The 22,950-nt window shown below is 44.5% G+C and overlaps 1 long non-coding RNA gene across 1 annotated transcript in view; it reads left to right on the forward strand.

Annotated features, from left to right (window-relative positions):
* LOC120231650 overlaps positions 1–3,190 on the forward strand; it is a 57,680-nt gene extending 54,490 nt beyond the window's left edge. The window contains exon 2 of the long non-coding RNA XR_005528371.1: positions 1,849–3,190. This is a non-coding gene — a long non-coding RNA (uncharacterized LOC120231650). The remainder of the gene's footprint in view (positions 1–1,848) is intronic.
* The last annotated feature ends 19,760 nt before the right edge of the window (positions 3,191–22,950 follow it).

Raw genomic sequence — 22,950 nt, forward strand, 5'->3', positions numbered from 1 at the left:
CCCCTCCTGACTTCTCACTGGTGAAGTTGTTAGAGAAGCCATCACTCACACCAATGGGCAAGAGGGAGGAGACACAGAAGAAATGACGACAGTGGCACTCATGCAGGCCGTGCCAAGTAGGAGTGACGCAGACTTAGTGCAGCAGCTGGAATATCCGGCCCCTCTTCCCAGGCCCCAGGGAAGCTCCCAAGAGCTGCCTGCCAAGGCCAAGGAGCTCCAGAACCATCTCACAGGCATGGGCGCCAGTTGGCTGTTAGTATGAGCACTTGGGACAAGGCTAAGATACCATGACTTAGAGAATGAGGCAACCAGCCAGTGTATCAAAGGTACTTTCTGCCTCTAGAGGGGAAAGACATAGGAGAGAGCCGGAGTTTAGGGATGCAAAAATGCTTCTCTTTAGCTCTGCTTGTGCGAAAGGAATCACGCCTAGTAACAAAAGTTACAGCCCGTCATGACGTTGTGGTCTTGGGAAGTTTAGAGAAGGATCTGGGGAAGGTGCTCAATAAATGTTTCTTACAGAAATGTACGTATGAGTGAGTGGGTATGTGAGTATAAAGTTGTGAACTGGGCTATATACCGGATGTGGCTGCCATCATCTGTCCAGTGGTGGCATCTTTGAGGAGGGACCATGCTTCACTCATGTGGGCCGACAGGAGCCACGACTGGCCTTCCAACAACAATGTCGTGTGGCCTGTCTTGAAAGATAAGCTGGACCAGTCAAAGTCTATTGAAAAATTGGAACAGGGGTATTGAGACAGCAAATCAATAAGTCATAAATGCTATAGTTGGAAGAGCTAATGAATCTAGAATCAAATCCTTATAGTTGGGGGGTCTGGGGGGCTTAGTTGGTTAAACGTCTGGCTCTTGATTTCAGCTCAGGTCATGATCCTGCGGTTCAAGAGTTTGAGCCTTGCATTGGGCTCCACGCTGACAGCGAGGAGCCTGCTTGGGATTCTCTGTCTCTCTCTCTCTCTCTCTCTCTCCTTCTGTCCCTTCATATCTCTCTCTCTCTCAAAATAAATAAATGAACTTAAAAAAAAGAAACAAATCATTTTAGCCATGTTTAAGGTAACACTAAGAGGAGATAGGCAGGAGACAAGACATAACCAAACTTCCAGACATGCTCATTTCTGCATGGGCGGTACATTTTCCTCTCGGAATACTCACATTGTGCTTGTATGTGGTTTCTGATTTTTTATTGTTTGAGTTTGCCTACAGCTTTCCTTGCCCTCGTCCCAACCAAGCTCTCCACCACCACCATTCAAATGCCCCTGCTATTTGTCAAAACCTCTGTGCTTCTTGGTTCCATTTCTCTGTTGCTCTACCTTTGTGGACCAGCTATGGACAGGGAGATGGGGGTCACATAGTCCCTAGAGCTGCCCCTTATGGGGGTTGCAGGACCAGGAGAAGTTAAGTAAGAAGAAGGAGTTTGGTCTCACAGATAAGTTAACTGGAATGTTCATCATAACCCAATTAGCAGGCTCACTCAGGAATTTCATTCTCTTTCAGCCCAGAAGACTGAACTTTTGTGATTTTTTTAAGTTTGTTTATTTAAGCAATCGATACACCCAACATGGGGCTCAAACTCATGACCCAGAGATCAAGAGCTGCAGGCTCTAACAACTGAACCAACCAGGTACCACTGAACTGCTGCAATTCTGAAAGACACTATAAGGACTGGTCCTGCCATGTTTACTGAATTTGGAATTCTTTGGGATTTTCTCTAAGTCTACCACTATGCAGCACCTTCCTCTATACTTCCACCAAACCTCCTCCCATCAAGTTGAGCTATCATTCCAGAGTTGATGTATTTCAGATTTAAAGTTTGATGTCTATTTTCCCCTTTAGGTGAACATGGTTCCACGGTGAAGAAATCAGAATATGACAAGATGGCCAATGTATTCTGGGTAGTACTCGGAAATGACCATTCCGCTCAAAAACTATGGGTGGATTGCAAGCTGCCTGCAAATTCTTTCCCATGGGGACACTGCATGCAACTTTACAGTGTGGCTCTGCAGCTCTTCCCCCACAACAAGAGTCTGTGTCTTCGTCCCTGAAATCTGGACTCGGCCTTGTGACTTGCTTTGGCCAATTGGACAAGCAGAGGTTTGAAAAGTGCTTGTATGTTGAGATCCACCTTCTCTTGCTGCTGAAAACCCTTCTGCTACCACATGTAGGAGTCTTGGCTTGCTTCCTTGAGAATGAGAAGCCATGTGGAGAAAGACTTCCATCATCTCAACTCTTCCCTAATTGAGTGAGACCACCCTAATCGATGCAAGCCTAGACAAGAACCACCCAGTCAACACACAGAATTGTGCAAAATAACTAAGCTGCTAAGCTTTTGGGTGTTTTGTCATGCAGTAGACGCTCCCTGATGCTGATGCCTTCTGGGGGGACTCTGTAGCATCCTGCTTCTCATCCAATCCTTTGGCTCCAAGGTGAGGGCCCCAGTCTTTATAAGATCTACTATCACATGATCTAGTGGCCATTGTTAGACTTCACTTCCTCCAACTGCCTTCAGTCCCCATCAGCCCAGTCTCATGGTGATTTTCCCACTGAGAAAATCACAACTCTGTCTTATACACTAACGGCCTTGGCACATTTTGCTATTCTGTGATTCTTCTTTGAGCCACTTATTGAGAGGAGGAAGGGCAGGTATTGATGGTAGAGAAGGAGGAGAGACTTGCTCTGGCTGTAGGACACAGAGCGAGGTCGTACGTGGGAAGGAGCGCCTGGTTGAAGCTGTGCAGGTTGATGACAGGAAGGGGAGAGGAGGCCACCTGTGCCCACCCAGATCGTGCCACATGAGACGTAATGGAGCGCACTGGGCAGACGCACTGGCTAGGCCGTCATACTGCTGCGCTTGAGTCCTCACTCAGCCTTTACCTGCTGCGTCATCTTTGACGAAAGATACTGCTGTGTTCAGGACACCAAAGAGTCCCAAAAGCTCCAATATCAGTTAGCTATTGCTGCATAACAAAGCTGTCCAAAATGTAGTAGCTTTTAAAACAACAACATTTATTATTTTACACAATTTGTGCCATCTTCGGGAAACTTGACCTCTCTGTATGAAAATTTCTTAATTTGTGAAATGGAAAAATGCCAGGATGTACTTCATGATGTAAACCTCTTAGAACGCTATGTAGTGCTCTGTCATAGTGGAACACTAAAAAATGTTCGTTCTTAAAAAGTCTATTTATTTATTTTGAAAGCAAGAGAGCATGGGTGGGGCAGAGAAGTGGGGGGAGAGAGAATCCCGAGCAGGCTCAACACTATCAGCACAGTGACTGACGTGGAGTTCGAGCCCACGAACCATGAGATCATGACCTGATCCAAAATCAAGAGTCAGTCGCTTAACTGACTGAGTCACCCAGGCACCCCTCCCACCATCAATGCTCTTATTATTACCCCCAGGCTCTGGTAGATTTGTACTTGAGTCACTGACCCGCCCGCCTGCTAAGGGAATGAGGGTTGGTGTCTTGTTAAGTCCAGGCTTATATCTTCTATGAATCATTTTGAGGCCTCAGCTCATGGCAGTCATGCTGTGAATCAGTTTCCTATTCTCAACAACAGAGAGAAGATGCTATCTAATGGGGTCATGAGATTCTTGGAGAGTATATACCGAGCTTACAGAAATTGATATGATAGAACTAGTCAGTTAAAGAAAATGGGGTGCCTGGGTGGCTCAATCAGTTAAGCATTCAACTTCGGCTCAGGTCATGATCTCATGGTTTGTGGGTTTGAGTCCCACGTTGGGCTCTGTGCTGACAGCTCAGAGCCTGGAGCCTGCTTCAGATTCTGTCTCCCTCTCTCTTTGCCCCTCCCCCACTCATGCTCTGTCTCTCTTTCTCTCTCAAAACTAAATGAACATTAAAAATTTTTTAAAAAAGAAAAAGGAATCATGTTTTCTCAGGTCCTCTTAGATCTGGTGGAAACTGCAAGGTCAATGTTACTGGCCTGGTGTATACCATCGGGGGGGGTGTGGCTGAGGGGAGAGGGATCCCCTCTTCAGAGTCCACTTCTGGTCATCATCTAGACTCAGCCCCATGAGTTGTTAAAAAATAAAATAGAAAATTCAGTTGCTAGGTCACACTAACCATACTTCAAGCACTTGAGAGTTACTTGTGGCTTGTGGCACCCTGTTGGAAAGTGCAAGTGAAAACTACCTCCCCTGTCACAGGATGATCTATCCGACAACACTCTTAGATCTAAGATTCCTTCACGGATTCACACCCTGAGCCTAGCTGGCAGGTGAAAAGGAAAGAATATCTCTGGCACGCTGTAATTCAAGAGGCCTCTCCACCAAATCTATGTTCCTTACTTACAAAAGAAAGTATCTGAGTGTTCATTATCCATTTCTTCAGATGAAAGCACCTCTTCATAAACCTTAAAGACAATGCAAATATTTCAGCAATATGATACAGCCATCAACACCTTAGTTTATCTGCTACTTTACTATTCTTTCAGCAAGTATTTGTTGAGCATCCAATGTGTACCCGAATGCTGGAGAGATGGCCTGTATTTTGTTGTTGTTTTGGAAATGCTTCAGAAACAACCCAGAGTTCCTTTATTCATAAAGCTAAATATACACATAAACAAACTTATGTATAACACTTCAGTTGCTATGGAGAAAATCAAAGTAGAGTAGAGACATAGAGTGTAAGGCACCAATGGGGAGTATGTGCTATTTAAATTGAGCAGTCAGAGGAGCTTATTAATTAAGGTACAACAGGGAACTGAACAGAGAATTGAATGAGGTGAACAAGGAAGCCCTAAGCATCTCTGGAGAAAAAGCAATTGAGCAGAGACAATAGCGTGTGCAAAGGTCCTGAGGTGGGATTATGCTCGGCACTGTCAAATAACACACATGGCAATGCGGAGACACATGAGTGAAGGAGAGCAAGGGAGGGGATGAGCTGAAGAGAAGATCAACAAGGAGAGGTAACTGGGGCCATATCAGCAGGCACTTGTTCGCCATTGTAAATTTCACTTTTATTCTGAAACAAGCCATGCAAAGCCTTGAGCAGACACGACCTGATTTTGATTTTAAAAGGATCACTCTGTCTGCTGTAATGACAATTGACAATAGGAAAGCCATTTGCCACACGTGACTGTTGAGCATCTGCAATGCAGCCAGAGTGACTGCAGACAGTATCAGTAGAGGAGCAAGGGCAGAAGTGAAGTGGAACCCAGCAAGGAATATTAATCCAGGTGTGAGACGATGGACCAAAGTGGAAGTGACGGAGGCAGTAAGGAGTTGTCCACTTCTGGATACGTTTTGAAAATAGAGACAAGAGGGGCACCTGGATGGCTCAGTGGGTTAAGCATCCAACTTCCGCTCAGGTCACAATCCCACAGTTCATGGGTTCGAGCCTTGTTTTGGGCTCTGTGCTGACAGCTAACTCAGAGCCTGGAGCCTGCTTCAGATTCTGTGTCTCCCTCTCTCCCTGTCCCTACCCTGCTCTCTCTCTCTCTTTCTCACTCTCTCTCTCCCTCTCTCAAAAAAATAAACATTAAAAAAAAGAAAATAGAGAGAAGAGGAATTTTCTGGTGGATTGGTTGTGGAGATTGGCAATTTTAATTATAAGTAGAGATTCCTTTTAAAATATAGGCCAATGTCTCTGATAGTCAGTCGGGGCAGAGCTTTCTTCTTCGGCCAGCCAGTGAGTAACAGGAGAGTATTGGGTGCTCAGGCACAGGGGATGCAAGCAGGAGTGGGGAGGCTGCTAGAAGGTGGGAGGGCAAATAAAACACATCTTGCTCACTCGTGATTCATCAGCGGCTCTGCCTGGCCAGCTGGTGACAGGAACACCACGGTTCCACGCTGACCTTCCAGTGGAGTGGTTATGCACACAGAGTTGGAGTGGAGAGAGGGAGACACGGAATCTGAAGCAGGCTCCAGGCTCTGAGCTGTCAGCACAGAGCCCGACGCGGGGCTCGAACCCATGAACCGTGAGATCATGACCTGAGCCGAAGTCGGATGCTTAACCCACTGAGCCACCCAGGCGCTCCCTGTCCTCAGATAAGTTTCTTAATCTTTCTGAGCTTCAGTCCTTTTATCTGCAAAACGGGGATACGGAACTTCTTCACAGAGGTTTTGTGAAGACGCATCTCTCCACAGGTGATTAATTTCCATTTCCCACCATCTTTACCGCAAGTACTATGGATAAACATGTTTTTGGAGCGTCAAGTAGGGGGCAGAACTTATCCTCCTTTGGAAGGGTCAGCTAATAAAGTACAGCCGAATCTTCCAGTTAGATGTCTATTAGGGCAGCCCTTCCGACTCTCACTCACAGAAAGACACAAATGCAGAACGCAGTGCCATTTTCTGGCTCTTGGGCACTGAATAGGCTTCTTAATATCGGAGTTTCGATGGCCTCATCATCCAAATGTGGATTAGACCATCACCTCGCACTCTCGGGTTAAGGTAGAACGAGATGGCGTTTGTAAAGTGCGCACGTGAAGGTGCCCCATGGACGGCACCTCACTGTGGCAGCTGCCATGGTGCAGGAAGTCAAGGCGAGTCGTCGGGGCCGAAACCACCAAGCGAGGGCTTCCCCTTCAGGCCTCTGCTGCACAACACCAGGGGCTGACTCACTCTCACGCTTCCCAGGCCGGCAAAAAACCCCATTCCTTGATGAGAAACCAGGTTTAGCTACTACCGGCAGACGCAAGGGGTAGTTAGTCACCGGATGCCAGAGCGCACCTGGGAACTCAACAGTGCCCTTCAGAGGGGCTGGAAGTGCTGTAGGATGATGACAGAGGCTGCGGCCAATGGGTCCTCCGGGCTGCCACTGACGGTGCTCGTGAATCTTTCAAGTGGGCTGAGATCCTCTCCTCCACTGCAAAGTCTACAAAATATGAGAACGCTATTACAGAAGTTTTGGGAGGAAAGAGCGAGGTTCTAAAAATCACCTCCCAGCCCACTTCCCCAGATGCACTTCAAACACCAATTCCAGGCACAATGGAATATTTTACGGCTCCCCAAGCCAGCCAAACACACACTTCTGTTCTGTGCTCCTCCCGTGCCACCATTTCTTCCCGCCATCTTGATTCCTGCACATCCACTGAGGCCCAGTTCATGCTTCTTCCTCTGTAAAGCCTTTCCTGACTCCCTTGTGGTCAGTTGCTCCATATTCTGTTCCAAAAGCACTTGATTCTTCCATTATGATACACACCACATGTTATATTATTTGTGCTAACGGTCAGGATCATTGAGTGACCTCCTTGGGGCTGTACCTCTAGCACAATGCCAAGCACATCATTGTTTCATAAAAAGCTTCTCAGGGCACCTGGGTGACTCATTCAGGTATGCATCTGACTTGGGCTCAGGTCATGATCTCACAGTTCATGGGTTCGAGCCCCGTGTTGTGCTCTGGGCTGACAGCTCGGACGGAGCCTGGAGCCTGCTTCAGATTCTGTCTCCCTCTCTCTCTGCCTCTCTCCCATTCGTGCTCTCTCTCTCTCTCTCTCTCTCTCTCTCTGTGTGTGTGTGTGTCTTTCTCAAAAATAAACATTAAAAACATTTTTAAACTTAAAATAAGTAAAAAGCTTCTTTAATGAAAACATATGTTTCACTTAGAGAGCTAAAATAGGTTGGTTGCCTATAAGATTTCTAGGACTCTCAGAAAGAATATAGACAGAAATGTTATTTCCAAATATTACCAAATAAAATCTATTCATTTAAAAAATACACCATGGGGATGCCTGAGTGGCTCAGGTGGTTAAGCGTCTGATTTTGGCTCAGGTCATGATCTCACGGTCCATGAGTTCGAGCCCTGCATTGGGCTCTGTGCTGACAGCTCGGAGCTTGGAGCCTGTTACAGATTCTGTGTCTCCCTCTCTCTCTGCCCCCCACCCCATGCTCGCACTCTGTCTCTCTCTAAAATAAATAAACATTTTTTAAAAAATACATCATGGAAGGGTGTATGCATGGCTCAGTCAGTTAAGTGTCTAACTCTTGCTTTTGGCTCAGGCAGGTCGTGATCTCACAGTTCTTGGGCTCGAGACCCGCATCAGGCTCTGTGCTGACAGCTCAGAGCCTGGAGCCTGCTTCCGATGCTGTGTCTCCCTTTCTCTCTGACCCTCCCCTGCTCACTCTGTCTCTCTCTCAGAAATGAAAGAAAGAAAGAAAGAAAGAAAGAAAGAAAGAAAGAAAGAAAGAAAGAAAGAAAGAAAGAAAGAAAGAAATGTAGTGTCTGGCTCTGCCCAAGGCTCCTGAATCAGAATGTGCCTCAAAAACAGACACAGACCAATGGAATAGAATTGAGAACTCAGAGCTGGACCCAAAGGTGTACAGCCAACTAATCTTTGACAAAGCAGGAAAGAATATCCAGTGGAAAAAAGACAACCTCTTTAACAGATGGTGTTGGGAGAACTGGACAGCAACATGCAGACGAATGAAACTAGATCAATTTCTCACACCATACACAAAAATAAACTCAAAATGGATAAAGGACCTGAATGTGAGACAGGAAACCATCAAAACCCTAGAGGAGAAAGTAGGAAACAACTTCCTTGACCTCCACTGCAGCAACCTCTTACTTGACACATCCCCCAAAGCAAGGGAATCAAGAGCAAAAATAAACGATTGGGACCTCATCAAGATTAAAAGCTTCTGCACGGCAAAGGAAACAACCCACAAAACTAATAGGCAACCAACGGAATGGGAAAAGATAGTTGCAAATGACATATCAGATAAAGGGTTAATATCCAAAATCTATAAGGAACTCACCAAACTCCACGCCCGAAAAACAAACAACCCAGTGAAGAAATGGGCAGAAGATATGAACAGACACTTCTCCAAAGAGGACATCCAGATGGCCAACAGACACATGAAACGATGCTCAGCATCCCTCCTCATCAGGGAAATACAAATCAAAACCACACTGAGATACCACCTCACGCCAGTCAGAGTGGCTAAAAAGAGCAAATCAGAGAACTCTAGATGCTGGCGAGGATGTGGAGAAACGGGCACCCTCCTACACTGTTGGTGGGAATGTAAACTGGTGCAGCCCCTCTGGAAAACAGTGTGGAGGTTCCTCAAAAAATTAACAATGGAACTCCCCTATGACCCAGCAATAGCACTGCTGGGAATTTACCCAAGGGATACAGGAGTGCTGATGCACAGGGGCACATGTACCCCAATGATCATAGCAGCACTCTCAACAATAGCCAAAACATGGAAAGAGCCTAAGTGTCCATCAACAGATGAATGGATCAAGAAGATGTGGTTTATCTATACCATGGAATACTGCATGGCAATGAGAAAGAATGAAATCTGGCCATGTGTAGCAACATGGATGGACCTTGAGGGTGTTATGCTGAGTGAAATAAGTCAGGCAGAGAAGGACAAATATCATATGTTTGCATGTATAGGAGGATTAGGAGGAACTTGACGGAGGACCATGGGGGAGAAGAAGGGGGGAAATAGTGGGGGAGAAAGAAGGAGGCAAACCATGAGAGACTCTTGAATGCTGAGAACAAACAGAGGGCAGATGGGGGGGAGGGGAAGGGGGGTGATGGGCATGGAGGAGGGCACTTGTTGGGATGAGCACTGGGTGTTATATGGAAACCAACTTGACAATAAACTATTTGTAAAAAAAAAAAAAAAAAAAGAATGTGCCTATTACTCTGCCTCCACTACGTAGTCCTTCCCCATTCAATAGTGATCTATTAATCTGTCTTCTATTAATCCGTGATCATGTCTTCAGTGTCCAGGGCAGGATTCTTATGCAGCTGACCACCCTCCTCACCAACAAGGTTTGTTCTTTCTCCGGTGCTACTCTCTGAGCCCCAAATCTATGTCCTTGAACTCTACGTCACTCCTCCATCCCAGCTACAAGGGATAATAGCTACACAGTTCAGGATTTAGCAGGGTGGCCCCAGTGTGTGGTCGAAGATGTTTCCTCTGGGGCAGAAGCCCCACCCATTCACTTGCGACTTTCTTTTCCTTCTCCTTTTTATTGTGGTAAAGTATGCATAACATGAAATTTTTCATTTTAACCATTTTTTAAATGCACATTTCAGTGGCACTTACGTATGGTCACACTGTTGTGCAAATATTCCCACTGTCCCATGTGTCTTTACTCTTCTAGCTAGAACATGACAGAAATGAACATCTCCGTGAGTGGTAATGCTACATGGGGATTCCTGCTCCCTCTGTGGCTTCTAAGATCCTTGCAGAAATCTCTAATGGGAATTTGGGGCGCCTGGGTGGCTTAGTCGGTTAAGCGTCCGACTTTTGCTTAGGTCATGATCTCGCGGTTCGTGGGTTCGAGCCCCACATCGGGCTCTGTGCTGACTGCCAGCTCAGAGCCTGGAGCCTGTTTCAGTCTGTGACTCCCTCTCTCTGACCCTCCCCTGCTCATGCTGTCTCTCTCTCTCTCTCTCTCTCTCTCCTAGAAATAAAACATTAAAAAAAAAAAAAAAGAAATCTCTAATGGGAATGGAAAGCATAGCCTAAGCCACACGGAGAAGATATTTCCCAAGAGATTTAACAGGAGAGTCCTCTCCTATGATCCAGAAGTGGTTCCTCAGCCGCGCAACTTCAGAATCCAGTTTGTTAGAATGTCGAGAGCAAATCTACCTCTTGGGAAATGGGCACTTATCAAACCCTCGAGACTGACACGGGATCAGAACACCACGTACATATCGTGTGCATGAGAACTGCAGGTTCCTTCTGACCAGAGCACATAGACTGAAGTATCACGTGGAAAACGAAATGTAACCAGGAGGTGATTTGATGAGCATACCTTCAAAACAAGAGGCACTACTAGATCTGAATATCTAATGTCCCAGCCTGCCGCTCCGTCTCCTCGTGCTGACCCTAGTCCTTGGCCAAAGCACTAGCTCCCCAGGACAATTCTTCGATGCCCCTTCCAAGACTTCGCCACCCTGTCTTCTCCCCTTGGGAACATTAATATCAACGGTTATGGTCAAGTTCTGTCCCTTGCAGCCTAGGCTGGTTTCACAGTCTCTCTCTCTCTCTCTCTCAGGGAAATATTTTATTTCCAAGTTCTTAGAAGAAGCTCATGGAAACTGATACCAGCCCTATTATTCAATGGCTTCTTCTTTTCTTTCCCTTCTGTGGTTTTTATTTTCACTTCCTGGGTTCCATTAGTGCCTTTACTGAGGCTTTCATTATTAATGTACTTTTGCTATGAATTGGATTTGCTGGGGGAGGGGGGCATGTTCGGCATTGCTCAACCCTTGGTGTTTTTTTGCATCAAGGCTGTTTTTCAGAGATCAGTGAATGTGTCTGCCTTCCACAATAACTGTTCCGCGCGATCGGTGCGATCATCACCTCTTCCTTTATGCACGTGCTCATTATTTCACATTTAGTGGTTTTCAAGCAGAGTAACACCTTTCAAGTTTGGGGTCTGTTTCCTGTTTTGTTTGACACCATCCTGCTCCTTGTGCCCTGCAGACTTAGCTCCTGTCCCCCACCCGATCTTTGGAAGCTTTTCTCCTGGATCTCAGCCCTGGCTGCTCTGTTCACAACCACCTGCGGTGCAAGGGGGAGGGGGTGGAGGGCTCTGGCAGCCCCAGATGCCAGGGCTGCATTCACACCATTCTGTTTGGACTTTCCAGGGCGGGGCCCCAGCTTTGGTACTTTTCCAGTCTCCAGATGATTCCAGTGTGCAGGCCAGGTGGAGTAATATAGTGACCCAAGGGTCTGTCTCCACCAGCTGCCTCCAGGCTCACTCTCAAGCAGGGTTTGTGTTTGTGCTTTAAGTGAAATATGTTTGATGCATAATGTTGTGTTGGTTTAAGGTGCACAACACGTTGATGCGATACATTCATATATGATTACTCACAGAATTCTTTCTTTTTTAACTTTTATTTTTACTTTTAAAAAATTTAAATCCAAGGTAGTTAACATGGAGTGTAATGATGGTTTCAGGAGTAGAATTTAGTGATTCATCACTTATGAATAACATTCGAGGCTCATCCCAACGAATGCCCTCCTTAATACCCATCACCCATTTAACCCACCCACCACCCACCTCCTCTCCAGCACCCCTCAGTTTGTTCTCCATATTTAAGAGTCTCTTATGTTTTGTCCCCTTGCCTGCTTTTATATTATTTTTGCTTCCCTTCCTTCATGTTCATCTGTTTTGTATTTTAAATTCTTCATGTGAATGAAATCATATATTTGTCTTTCTCTGACTAATTTCACTTAGAATAATACCCCCTAGTTCCATCCACGTAGCTGCAAATGGCAAGATTTCATTCTTTTTGATTGCCAAGTAGTACTCCATTGTGTGTGTGTATATATACACAGTGTGTATATATATGTACATATATATATACATGTATATACATATATATATGTATATACACAATGTACATTGTGTGTGTGTGTGTGTGTATATATATATATATATATTCACCACTTTTTCCTTACCCAGTCATCCAGCGATGGACATTTGGGCTGTTTCCATACTTTGGCTATTGTTGATAGTGCTGCTGTAAACATTGGGTGCATGTGCCCCTTCAAAACAGCACACCTGTATCCCTTAGATAAACACCTAGTAGTGCAATTGCTGGGTCATAGGGTAGTTCTATTTTTAATTTTTTGAGGAACCTCCATACTGTTTTCTAGAGCAGCTGCACCAGTTTGCATTCCCACCAACAGTGCAAGAGGGTTCCTCTTTCTCCGCATCCTTGCCAACATCTGTTGTTGCCTGAGTCATTGATGTTAGCCAGAATTATTTCTTTCTTATGGTGAGAAAAAGAAATCCTTCACCTGGCTCTCCAGGGATCAACTCTGAGAAGTCCATGAACCCCTAAACTTGTATGGTCTTAAAGGGAGGGCTCACAGCTTTTACCCAATTCTAAAAGGGGTCTGTGTCTCAAAAATAATAAGTAAATAAGTAAATAAATAAATAAATAAATAAATGGAAATTGTCTTGAATACTCTTTATTTCCAGGCAAGATCTTAGCCCAGGGGCTTTCCAGCTTTTGTAGCATGGAAGCCCTTTCTTCTCTCCTGTATGCATGGTGGACAGCAAAAGGCAGGGCCAGCTATAGCAGGTGCTTTTCCTCTGTGCTCGTAATTCTTCCAAAGTCTTTGTTGTTAATTTGTTCCTCTCATATTTGCTGCTGAATCTCCTACACCACGGGTCTGTGTATCTGCTGGCCCAAACTTTCCCTTTGATGTCATAACGCTTTCTTAATTCAACCTGCATGGGCAGGGTTTTTTCATTAGCCTTCTTATTAGGTATACATGTATCTTTCTGGGTTTGGCCCTTTTCATTGTTGTGATATTTGTATTGTATGGGATGGATTTCTATATGAGGTAATACCTTGAAATTTTAAAAAAAATTTTAATGTTTACTTATTTTTGAGAGAGAGACACACACAGAGTGTGAGTTGGGGAGGGACAGAGAGAGAGGGAGACACAGAATCTGAAGCAGGTTCCAGGCTCTGAGCTGTCAGCACAGAGCCTGACGTGGGGCTCGAACCCATGAACTATGAGATCATGACCTGAGCTAAAGTCAGCTGCTTAGCCAACTGAGCCACCCAGGCACCCCTTGCACTTTCTCACAGAAGAGGAAATCCTTCTGAGCCCTTTCTTTCTGTTGTCTTTCTGGAAGTAGGGGACAGGAGGGTCAGTGATACTTAGTGAGTGCTAAGGTGTAACTGGGGGCTGGGCTTCAGCTACTCACTCAGGCCTAATAACCCCACGAGGAAGCCAGAGTTTTTTGCTGATGTGTAAGTTCCTCTTAAATTTTTTATTTATTCATGTTGATAAATCATTTTCAGGGGAGGATGCGCTCCATTCTGTACCATCCCCCAACACACACAATCCCATATACCCTTTCTCACCTGCTTCCCTATTCGGGGGTGAAGCTGTCTGAATGAAGGTTCTTGTTCCTTGCTATGTTGTTGAACTCTACCCTTTTCCTTATTCTGTCCCTGTAGGACCTAGCAAAGTGCCTCTATGTGGTAGGTGCTCAGTCAGTATTTGCTGAATGATTATTAACCTCCAAGTACCGCCTATTTAAGAACAAAAAAGTACGTTCATGGGACATGGGCCCTGGGTTTTCTTTCTTTTTTTAAAAAATATTTATTTATGAGAGATAGTGTGTGAGCAGGGGAAGGGAAGAGAGAGGGAATGACAAAAAAATCCAAAGCAGGCTCTGCACTAACAGCAGTGAGCTGATGTAGGGCTCGAAGTCATGAACCATGAGATAGATCATGACTTGAGCCAAAGTCAGACGTTCAACTGACTAAGCCACCCAGGTATCCCAGCCTTTCAAAAGAGTCTCTGAAAACCAGTACTTTGCTAATACTGTTCGTACAGCCTCCTCATCTCCATGCCTTTTTCTTTCTCGACCCAGTTTCAAATAACTTTAAGATTCTGGATCTTTCTTCCACCTGTCCTCAGACTTGGTGACTCCTTTGCCGATCCCAGGTGCTCGATCTCAGAAAAAAACCTCAAGATTCTCACACACTCTGCTCACGCCTGATGTGGGTGTCCCACCTCTGCGCCTGCCGTGTGACAGCTTCCTGAGCTAATTTCCAACCTGTGGTATCATGTCGCTTCTGCCATTCTGGAAGGACTCTACGTGAAACCTGTTCTGTTTGCTGCTTTAGTGAGATAGCGAGTTTACTCCTTGCTAAGCCAGGCAAATTTATAAAGAAGATTCCCCCAGTCATTGGCCAGAGTATGGAAAGGCCAACGAATAACAGCATGTTGCTCTGAGTCAGACAGCCACCATCACAAGGCTTCACCCTGAAAAGGAGTGTGGTGTTGGAAAAGTTTTATGAATGATGTTTGTCTATTGATGAAAATGTGGGGAGATGTGTAAGACAGCATATGACTTCATGAGGAGCACCCATGTTCTGGGAGAGACAACACTGAATGTCTCCTGAGATGTATGACATTCAATGAGGATGACGGATGTAAGCATTTATTGAGTGCTTTCAGCTTGCCCGGCACTGTGCTGAGCGTGTGATCTTACATACTGTCATGGTAATCCAGGAAGGAAGGCACTGTTTTGGTCCCTATATCAGTGTGTTCAGGCTGCCATAACGAAATGCTACGGGCTGATTGGCTCAAAACAGAAATTTACTTTCTCACGGCTCTGGAGGCTGGGAAGTCCAAGGTCAAGGTGCCAGCAAGGTTGGTTTCCAGCGAAGCCTCTCTTCCTGGCCATAGATGGCCACCTTTTCTTACTGTGTCCTCACATGGAGTTTTCCCTTTGCATGCGCACGTGTGCGCACAGACACACACGCATTCTTGGTGTCTCTTTCTCTTCTCATAAGGACACTGGTCATAGTGGATTAGGGGCCATAGCCTTACAACCTCTTTAACTGTAATTTTCTCTTTAAAAGCTCTATCTCCAAATATCAACACATCGGGAGTGAGGGCTTCAACGTGAATTTGGAGGGACCCACTATAATCCATAACAGTCCCTCTCCCAGGGATAGCGAAAGTGAGATGGAGAGAGGGTAAACCCCTTCCTTGCTCAAGGTTGCAGTGAAGATGTGAAAAACAGAGATTTGAAACCACATTTGTTTGTCCTCAAAACCTGCACTCTTGGACAGCACGCCACATGGCCATGGGTGTCAGAACAGAGGTGGCCTCACCACCGACATGAAAGCTGCATGCACTGTGGGCTACCCCACTTCTGTGGGCAGGCAGACAGCCGTGTGCTGGGCCTGCGTCATCTTGTGCCGGGATGAGGCACTCTATGTTCTGACCGGCTTAGTGAAGCGGATTCTAAGCATGATGACTGTCCGCCTGTGGACATGTGTCAGGAAGAGAAGCCTTTCCAGCCCTGGAAGAGAAGCCTGGTTGCAGTGGACACAGAGGCCAAGTATCCCTGTGCTCAGCTTGTCCTTCAGCTGTTCATCAACAAGGCTCCCCGTTTATCAGTGGACGGAACACTTGTGTAAGTCAGTATTTCTATCCACGTCTTCCTGGACCCACAGTGACAACGGTGTAGACTATTGCTTCTGGTGGTGACTTCCACCAGGATTTCCAGTTACTCTGAGTTCTTTTAAAGTCTGTGCTTGCCCTTCAGATGCTGATCACCCAATGTCTTACACTTTGCTTTTTCACAGGTGTTATATTGAAGGCATTTTTTCTCTTTCTTCTTCTTCTTCTTCTTCTTCTTCTTCTTCTTCTTCTTCTTCTTCTTCTTCTTCTTCTTTTTTTGAGTTATTTATTTATTTTGAGAGAGAGTGAGAGAGAATGAGCTGGGGAGGGATAGAGACCGGGGTGGGGAACAGAGAACTCAAAGCAGGCTCTGTCTTGACACCAGCAAGTCTGACGGGAAGCTCCAACTCATGAACTGTGAGATCGTGACCTGAGCTGACTTCAGGCGCTCAACTGACTGAGCCACATAGGCGCCCCTGGAGGCATTCCTTTTTTTTTTTTTTTAATCTAATTTATTTCTGAGAGAGAGAGAGAGAGAGAGAGAGAGAGACAGCATGAGCAGGGGAGGGTCAGAGAGAGAGAGGAAGAAACAGAATCTGAAGCAGGCTCCAGGCTCTGAGCTGCCAGCACAGAGCCTGACACGGAGCTTGAACCCACGAACTGTGAGATCATGACCTGAGCAGAAGTCGGAAGCTGAACTGACCAAGCGGCCCAGGTGCCCCTACAACTATCTATTTGTAATGCAAACAAAGTTGAAGGGTGCAGAGTGATCAGCCAAGTTTGATCTTTCCCCAGTTTGAATTTTGCCTTGAGAAAACCATGGTCCCTCCTTAAATTCCCTCCTTTCAAAATGGCCTAGAGATTGTCTCCTGTCTCTTAGGGCTGGGCGGCCATTGTGGAATCCTGGCTCTCCCTCTCTACCAGCGATGCAGGGAAGGAGTGCCACAAAGGGATCTCAAAGCTTCGCCAGTCCTATTCTCCATTGCCATTAGTTCTGGAAGCATTGATCTTCCTTCCCATAGATGTCAAGTGAAAGGGGCCCTCCCAGCACCTGCATCAATAAAGGAAAAAGTCTGAGCCTGACTGGGCCCACTTAGGGCTTCTGATGCCCCAGCGGCTCAGTTGAGCCTCCCAAGGGCTGGAAAGCTTTGGAGCTGCTGCCTTGACTTCCTCGGTGGAAAGCTGTGTAATCAGAGGGCCATGCCCAGTTCTGCAAGGAGAGCAAGAAGGTGGCATCAGGAATGAATCACAGCCCTCTTCACTGACCAGTGAGCACGTGTCAGGAAAGGTAAAGAAGGTATCACTGAGCTCTGAATCACAGTGGGTCACTACAGCAGCCTGCTCTGAACCATTTGTACAGATTCTGAACATTTTATTTTGCCTAGATTTAAATATATACATAATAGGGTCTCTGCATGAAAGCGTTAGTCATGGGATAGGAAAGTTAATGGAATGAAATGAAATGGTAACTCAGTCTATAGTAACTTCTCCTAAGAGCATCTTGATTATCATTAAGGTCTCTGGCCAGCCTTAGAAAGTGCCTATTCGAGCAGCTGTCACCTATTTGTGAAGTCACGTCCTGGCTGCTGAAGCTCCTCACGTTGGCTCATCACTTGGCTATTTTAGAATCACCATACACATGGCTTGAGTCTGTGATATCATTGTCGGGGCTGGCTGGCTCCACCAGGTTGGTACCAAATGTGATATACTAGCGCTAATGAATTCTCGCAGGCGATGTTCACTAGTAGCAATCACTTGTGCTTTTGGGCAATGAAAGCAAACGATATCTGGATTCCTTAGAATATGAACATGCCATGTTTTCTCCAGAGCATACAAACATATATATTTCTCTGTCTCTGTGCACGTAAGTGTGCATATGATCTGCTCTAGAGCATTGTCTCAAGTGAGTTGTTTTTACCGTGTGATTTATTGACTGCTTTTGAAATGAATTACATATGCACAGCATCTGACAGGGAACCCACCCCCAAGCACACACAGCCCTCATTGACCTACTCACCCAAACTTATGTTTATTCAGAGCTCTACAACCTATCTACTGTTCCAAGAGGGACAACTCTTAGTACTGATTAACTTAGAATAATGCTGCTTACATTTTTTTAAGTTTATTCATTCATTTTGAGAGAAAAGAGAGAGGAAGAGAAAGAGAATCCAAGCAGACTTGATACTGTCAGCGTGGAGCCTGATGCGAGGCTCGAACCCACGAATGTGAGATCTTGACCTGAGCCAAGATCAAGAGTCAGTTGTTTAACCTACTGAGCCACCCAAGCACCCCATTACCATTGTAGCAACCCAATAAAGCCCAGACAGGTTTTTTGTACTTTACTCCAAACTTTTCTAGAATGTTATCAAATCAGATTATCAATGGATGCCACAATTAATGAAAGAACACCCACCCTTACTCTCTTTATGGACACAAAAGACCCGAGGTCAATTTTCTACTTAGAAGCTGTCAATGTTTAAGCTGACCCAACAGAATATTAAATGTCAGCCAATTGGCAGGCCCTCTCTGGACTTGGGGCTTGTCCTCAAAGACCTGAGTGCGGGACCAGAGGATCGTCACGGTGCTGAATGGTCTGAGCCAGGCTGCATCCACAGTGCCCCTAAATATCTCACATCACAACAAGGGTCCGAACTCTGCTTTTGCCTGAATAAGAGCTATCAATCAGATTTTTAAAAAAGAAATTCTAGTTTGGAATGACTTCACATTTACAGAAAAGTTTCAAAGAAAGTAGAAAGAGTTCCTATATACCCATCACCTGGTTTTATTTTTCCATCCATGTTATCATAGCATGTTATGTTTATGGTACATTTGTCAAAACTAAGAAATTAACACTGACACGTGGCTACCGAACTCCAGACTTTATTTGATTCTGCCAGTTTTTCACTATGTTTTTTTGTTGTTGTTGTTGCTGTTTTGTTTTGTTTTGGCCCAGAGTCACCTCAATCATACCATCATTGCATTGAGTTGTCTGTGTCTCCTTGGTCCTCTCTGGTCTCAGAGTTCATGTTCTGCCATATTTTCATGACCTCGATAGATTTGAAGAATGCTGGCCAGGTGTTTTCTAGAATGTTCCTCAATTTGGATTTGTCTGATGTGTTTTCCCTAAATTATCCTGCAATTCTGAGTTTTGGTGGGAAAGTTGAAGGGAAATGCCCTCCTCATCACAGCATATCAGGGAGTCCCTGACGTCCACACAACAGCACTGAGGTGTTAATTTTGATCACTTGGCCAAGGTAGTGCTTGCCAGATTTCTCCACAGTAATGATTTTTCTCTTTCCATACTCTATAACTTGGAAACCAGTTACTCAATCCAGCCTACCCTCAGAAATGAGAGTTTAATTTTTTTTTTAATTTTTAAAGTTTTTTATTTATTTCTGAGAGAGAGGCAGTGTGAGCAGGGGAAGGTCAGAGAAAGAATGAGACACAGAATCTGAAGCAGGCTCCAGGCTCTGAGCTGTCAGCACAGAGCCCGAGGTGGGGCTCAAACTCAGGAACCTTGAGATCATGACCTGAGCCAAAGTCGGAGGCTTAACCAACTGAACCACCCAGGATCCCCTGAAATGAGGGTTTTAAACTTAAGCTTCTGAGATGGGAATAATTAAATTGGGCTTTTTACGAGAAGTGGGGATCACTCTCCTCCATCTTACCTTCTTTATAATTTGACACTTATTTGTATTATGTGACAGAGAATGTGTCTAATATTTCAGAGCTGACTTAGAGAAGAAATCGGGCATGTAGGACATAAAGATGAACATAAAATAGACTGGTGAACATTTGTATTATATCCACTTTTTTTTGCTATTACAAATAAAAATGCCCCACTCAGCCATACCCTGAACAGACAAACAATGCATGAAGACACGCTTTGATTTCTCTTCATTATTATTTTTTATGTTTATTTATTTATTTTTACTTTTTTAATGTTTATTTTTTTGAGAGAGAGAGCAAGTGCACGTGGGTGGCAGGGGAGGGGCAGAGAGAGGGGGAGACACAGAATCTGAAGCAGGCTCCGAGCTGTCAACACAGAGCCCGATGTGGGGCTCAAACCCATGAGCCATGAGATTATGACCTGAGCCAAAGTCAAAGGCTCAACCGATTGAGCCACCCAGGTGCCCCTAATGTTTATTTATTTTTCAGAGAGGGAGACAGAGTACAAACAGGGGAGGGCTGGAGAGAGAAGGGGACACAGAATCTGAAGCAGGCTCCAGGCTCTTAGCTGTCAGCATAGAGCCCGACACGGGGCTCAAACCCATGAACTGTGAGACATGACTCCAGCCGAAGTTGGACGCTTAACTGACTGAGCCACCCAGGAGTCCTTGCTTTCTCTTCATTATGAATGGGCTTGATATTTGCAAATTCACCTACTCACTAAAATTTGTAGCCTCAAAATCAGTACTCATGATCATTTGCCCACATGTGCGGAGCTGCAAAAATGTGAGTCTCCAGACTTGCACGTTCCCAGCCAGAGTGAAACAAGACAATGCTCTGAACCTCTGCTTACTTGTTTCTGCTGTCAGAGACCACCAGAGGCATGGAACGTAAGGGGGTGGTGCAGAGTTGTGCAAAAAGCTCCAGGCTCTGGGGCCAGTTGAATAAGGATTGAATCCCCACCAGGGCACCTGGTAGTGGGGTAGTCTCAGTCAATTCACTTAACATTTCTGAACTTTGTTTTCTCTTTTGCAAAATAAAATAGAATCTACTGGGGTGAGTTGTCTTCAAGATTTAAGATTATAATCTATGTGACTGATTTTATATATATAATATGTATCTCTTTATATATTTTATATATAATATATGTATTTCTTCAAGGAGCAGTGACTCACTGTTACCTAATTCAGAGTTTGTGGTGCCTTTATGGAAATAACTACCTCCAATAATTAGAATTTACTGTACTCTAGGAATGGAATGGGTGGGTATTATAGATGTTATATATTTAACTTTAGGAAACTCCTCGTGTCGCTGACTGCCTCAGTCAATAAAGTATGTGACTCTTGATCTTGAGGTTATAAGTTCAAACCCTGCATTGCATGTGGAGATTTCTTTAAAAAAAAATCTTTATAAAGGAAACCCTCAAATAGTTGTCCAAAGTGGATGTATGATTTTATAGTTCCAACAGTTTAGAAAAGTTCCAGTTGATGGATATCCTCACCAAAACTCAGTGTGATCAGTTTTTTCTTTAAAAAAAAAAAAAAAAAAGAGTCTGATGTCAATGATTTTTTCTATTTTCTCACTGGACTTTCTCTATTTTTGTTTTCTGTTTCTACTTTAGTGGTTTCTGCTCTTTAGTATTGCCTTTATTTTGCATGTTGCAGGTTGAATATGACTTTTTCCCTTAGTTTGTTAAAATCGAAACTCTAACTTGGAAACTTTTCTTCTTTTTTAATGTGTTTTATGCTACACATTTTTCTCTAAACACCTCTTTAGCTGTATCTCATAAATTTTGGTATGTGTGTTTACATTTTCATGAAGTTCAAAATAGTTCTAATTTCCCTTATGAGTTATCTTTTGGGGAATGGATTACTTAGATGTATGTTCTTAAATTCCAAAATAAATGGGTTCCTTCCTTCCTTCCTTCCTTTCACATTTTTTTTCCCCCAGGGTCCTACTCCTTCCTTTTAAATTCCAAGTAGTGGGGAATTTTCTAGACATCTCCCTGTCATTGATTCCTAGGTTGTATACATGAAAAGAATATGTATTCTGATAATGTTGGATGAGGCATTCTTTCAACATCAGGTCAAACGTTGTTCAAGTTTTCTACATCTGTATTAACCCGTTTGTAAGTGAGCGAGCTCCAATTTTGCTGAACTAATGAGAAAATCCCCTTTTCAGTACTCTCTCTGATGTACTTCGGGTTACCCAGTTTTTTACTCTAGCAGGTAGGAATAGTTAGTATTGCCAGTCCTGTGTAAGTGTTAGCGGTTCTTCTCTTTAATCCTTTTTTTTATTTTTTCCTCTGGCATTGGATAGTTTTCTTATACCTATTTCCTTTTTTTTTTCCATGTTTTATTTATTTCTGAGACAGAGAGAGAGACAGCGTGAGCAGGGGAGGGTCAGAGAGGGAGACACAGAATCTGAAACAAGCTCCAGGCTCTGAGCTGGCTGTCAACAGAGCCTGACGCGGGGCTCGAACCCACAAACCGTGAGATTCATGACCTAAGCCGAAGTCGGACGCTTAACCGACTGAACCACCCAGGTGCCCCTCATACTCTCCTTTTTTAAACACTGTTTCCTGTGATGACTGTGGCCTTTCTCAAACACCCAAATCTGTCTGCACAACTCAGGAATATGGCTTTCACTCGGTGATTGGGAAACTCGCCCTTCTCAGTAAGCTGGAAATCACAAGCTCCCTGCATGTGACCTCTCTCTCAGGGTTCATTGTCCCATCTGTCTGATGTCCTATGTTTGAAAGCTGTTAGCAATAGTAAAGATGAAGTATAACTGTGTCTTGATTACTGAAAGCTCTCCCCTTGAGCTGTCATTTTGTTTTCATAACTTACTTGAATTATTTTGGATAACACTAGAATATTCCTTGATTCTGAACCCACATATCCTAGTAGTGGGAGAAAAGAAGACCACTGTGATTTGTGACCTCAGGAGAACTACATGACATGGGGAACAACTTCCCTGGAAAGGAAGTGGCCTCTTATCAGAGCAGATTAAAAAAAAAAAAAAAACACACCAAAAAACCAAAAACAACAATTACAGTTCTTCCTTGAGGAGATATTGTAAATGACACTGCAGTTCCTTCCAAGGACAGTGGGTTTTAATTTCCTGATAGTCCACAGGCTGCTCGACTTCCCTGACTAGTTTGAATTCAGGTTCTCCTGATTTGTGCACTTCACTTTCTAGGCCTGGCCCAGCTATAAGACCTATACTTACAGAAGAGTGAAGTTCTTTAAAGTTCGAATCTCATATCCATTCTTCTGGATTTTAGTCGAATCTGATGTAGTGGAAACTTTTCTCTCCAAATCAGAGAGGTAATTATCCCTTCACTTATGCCCCCTTTTAAAAAGAATCTGTTCTTGGGATGCCTGGGT

Source organism: Hyaena hyaena, unplaced genomic scaffold (assembly GCF_003009895.1).
Source record: "Hyaena hyaena isolate Hyena2069 unplaced genomic scaffold, ASM300989v1 scaffold_60, whole genome shotgun sequence".
In the NCBI taxonomy this organism is placed as follows: domain Eukaryota; kingdom Metazoa; phylum Chordata; class Mammalia; order Carnivora; family Hyaenidae; genus Hyaena; species Hyaena hyaena.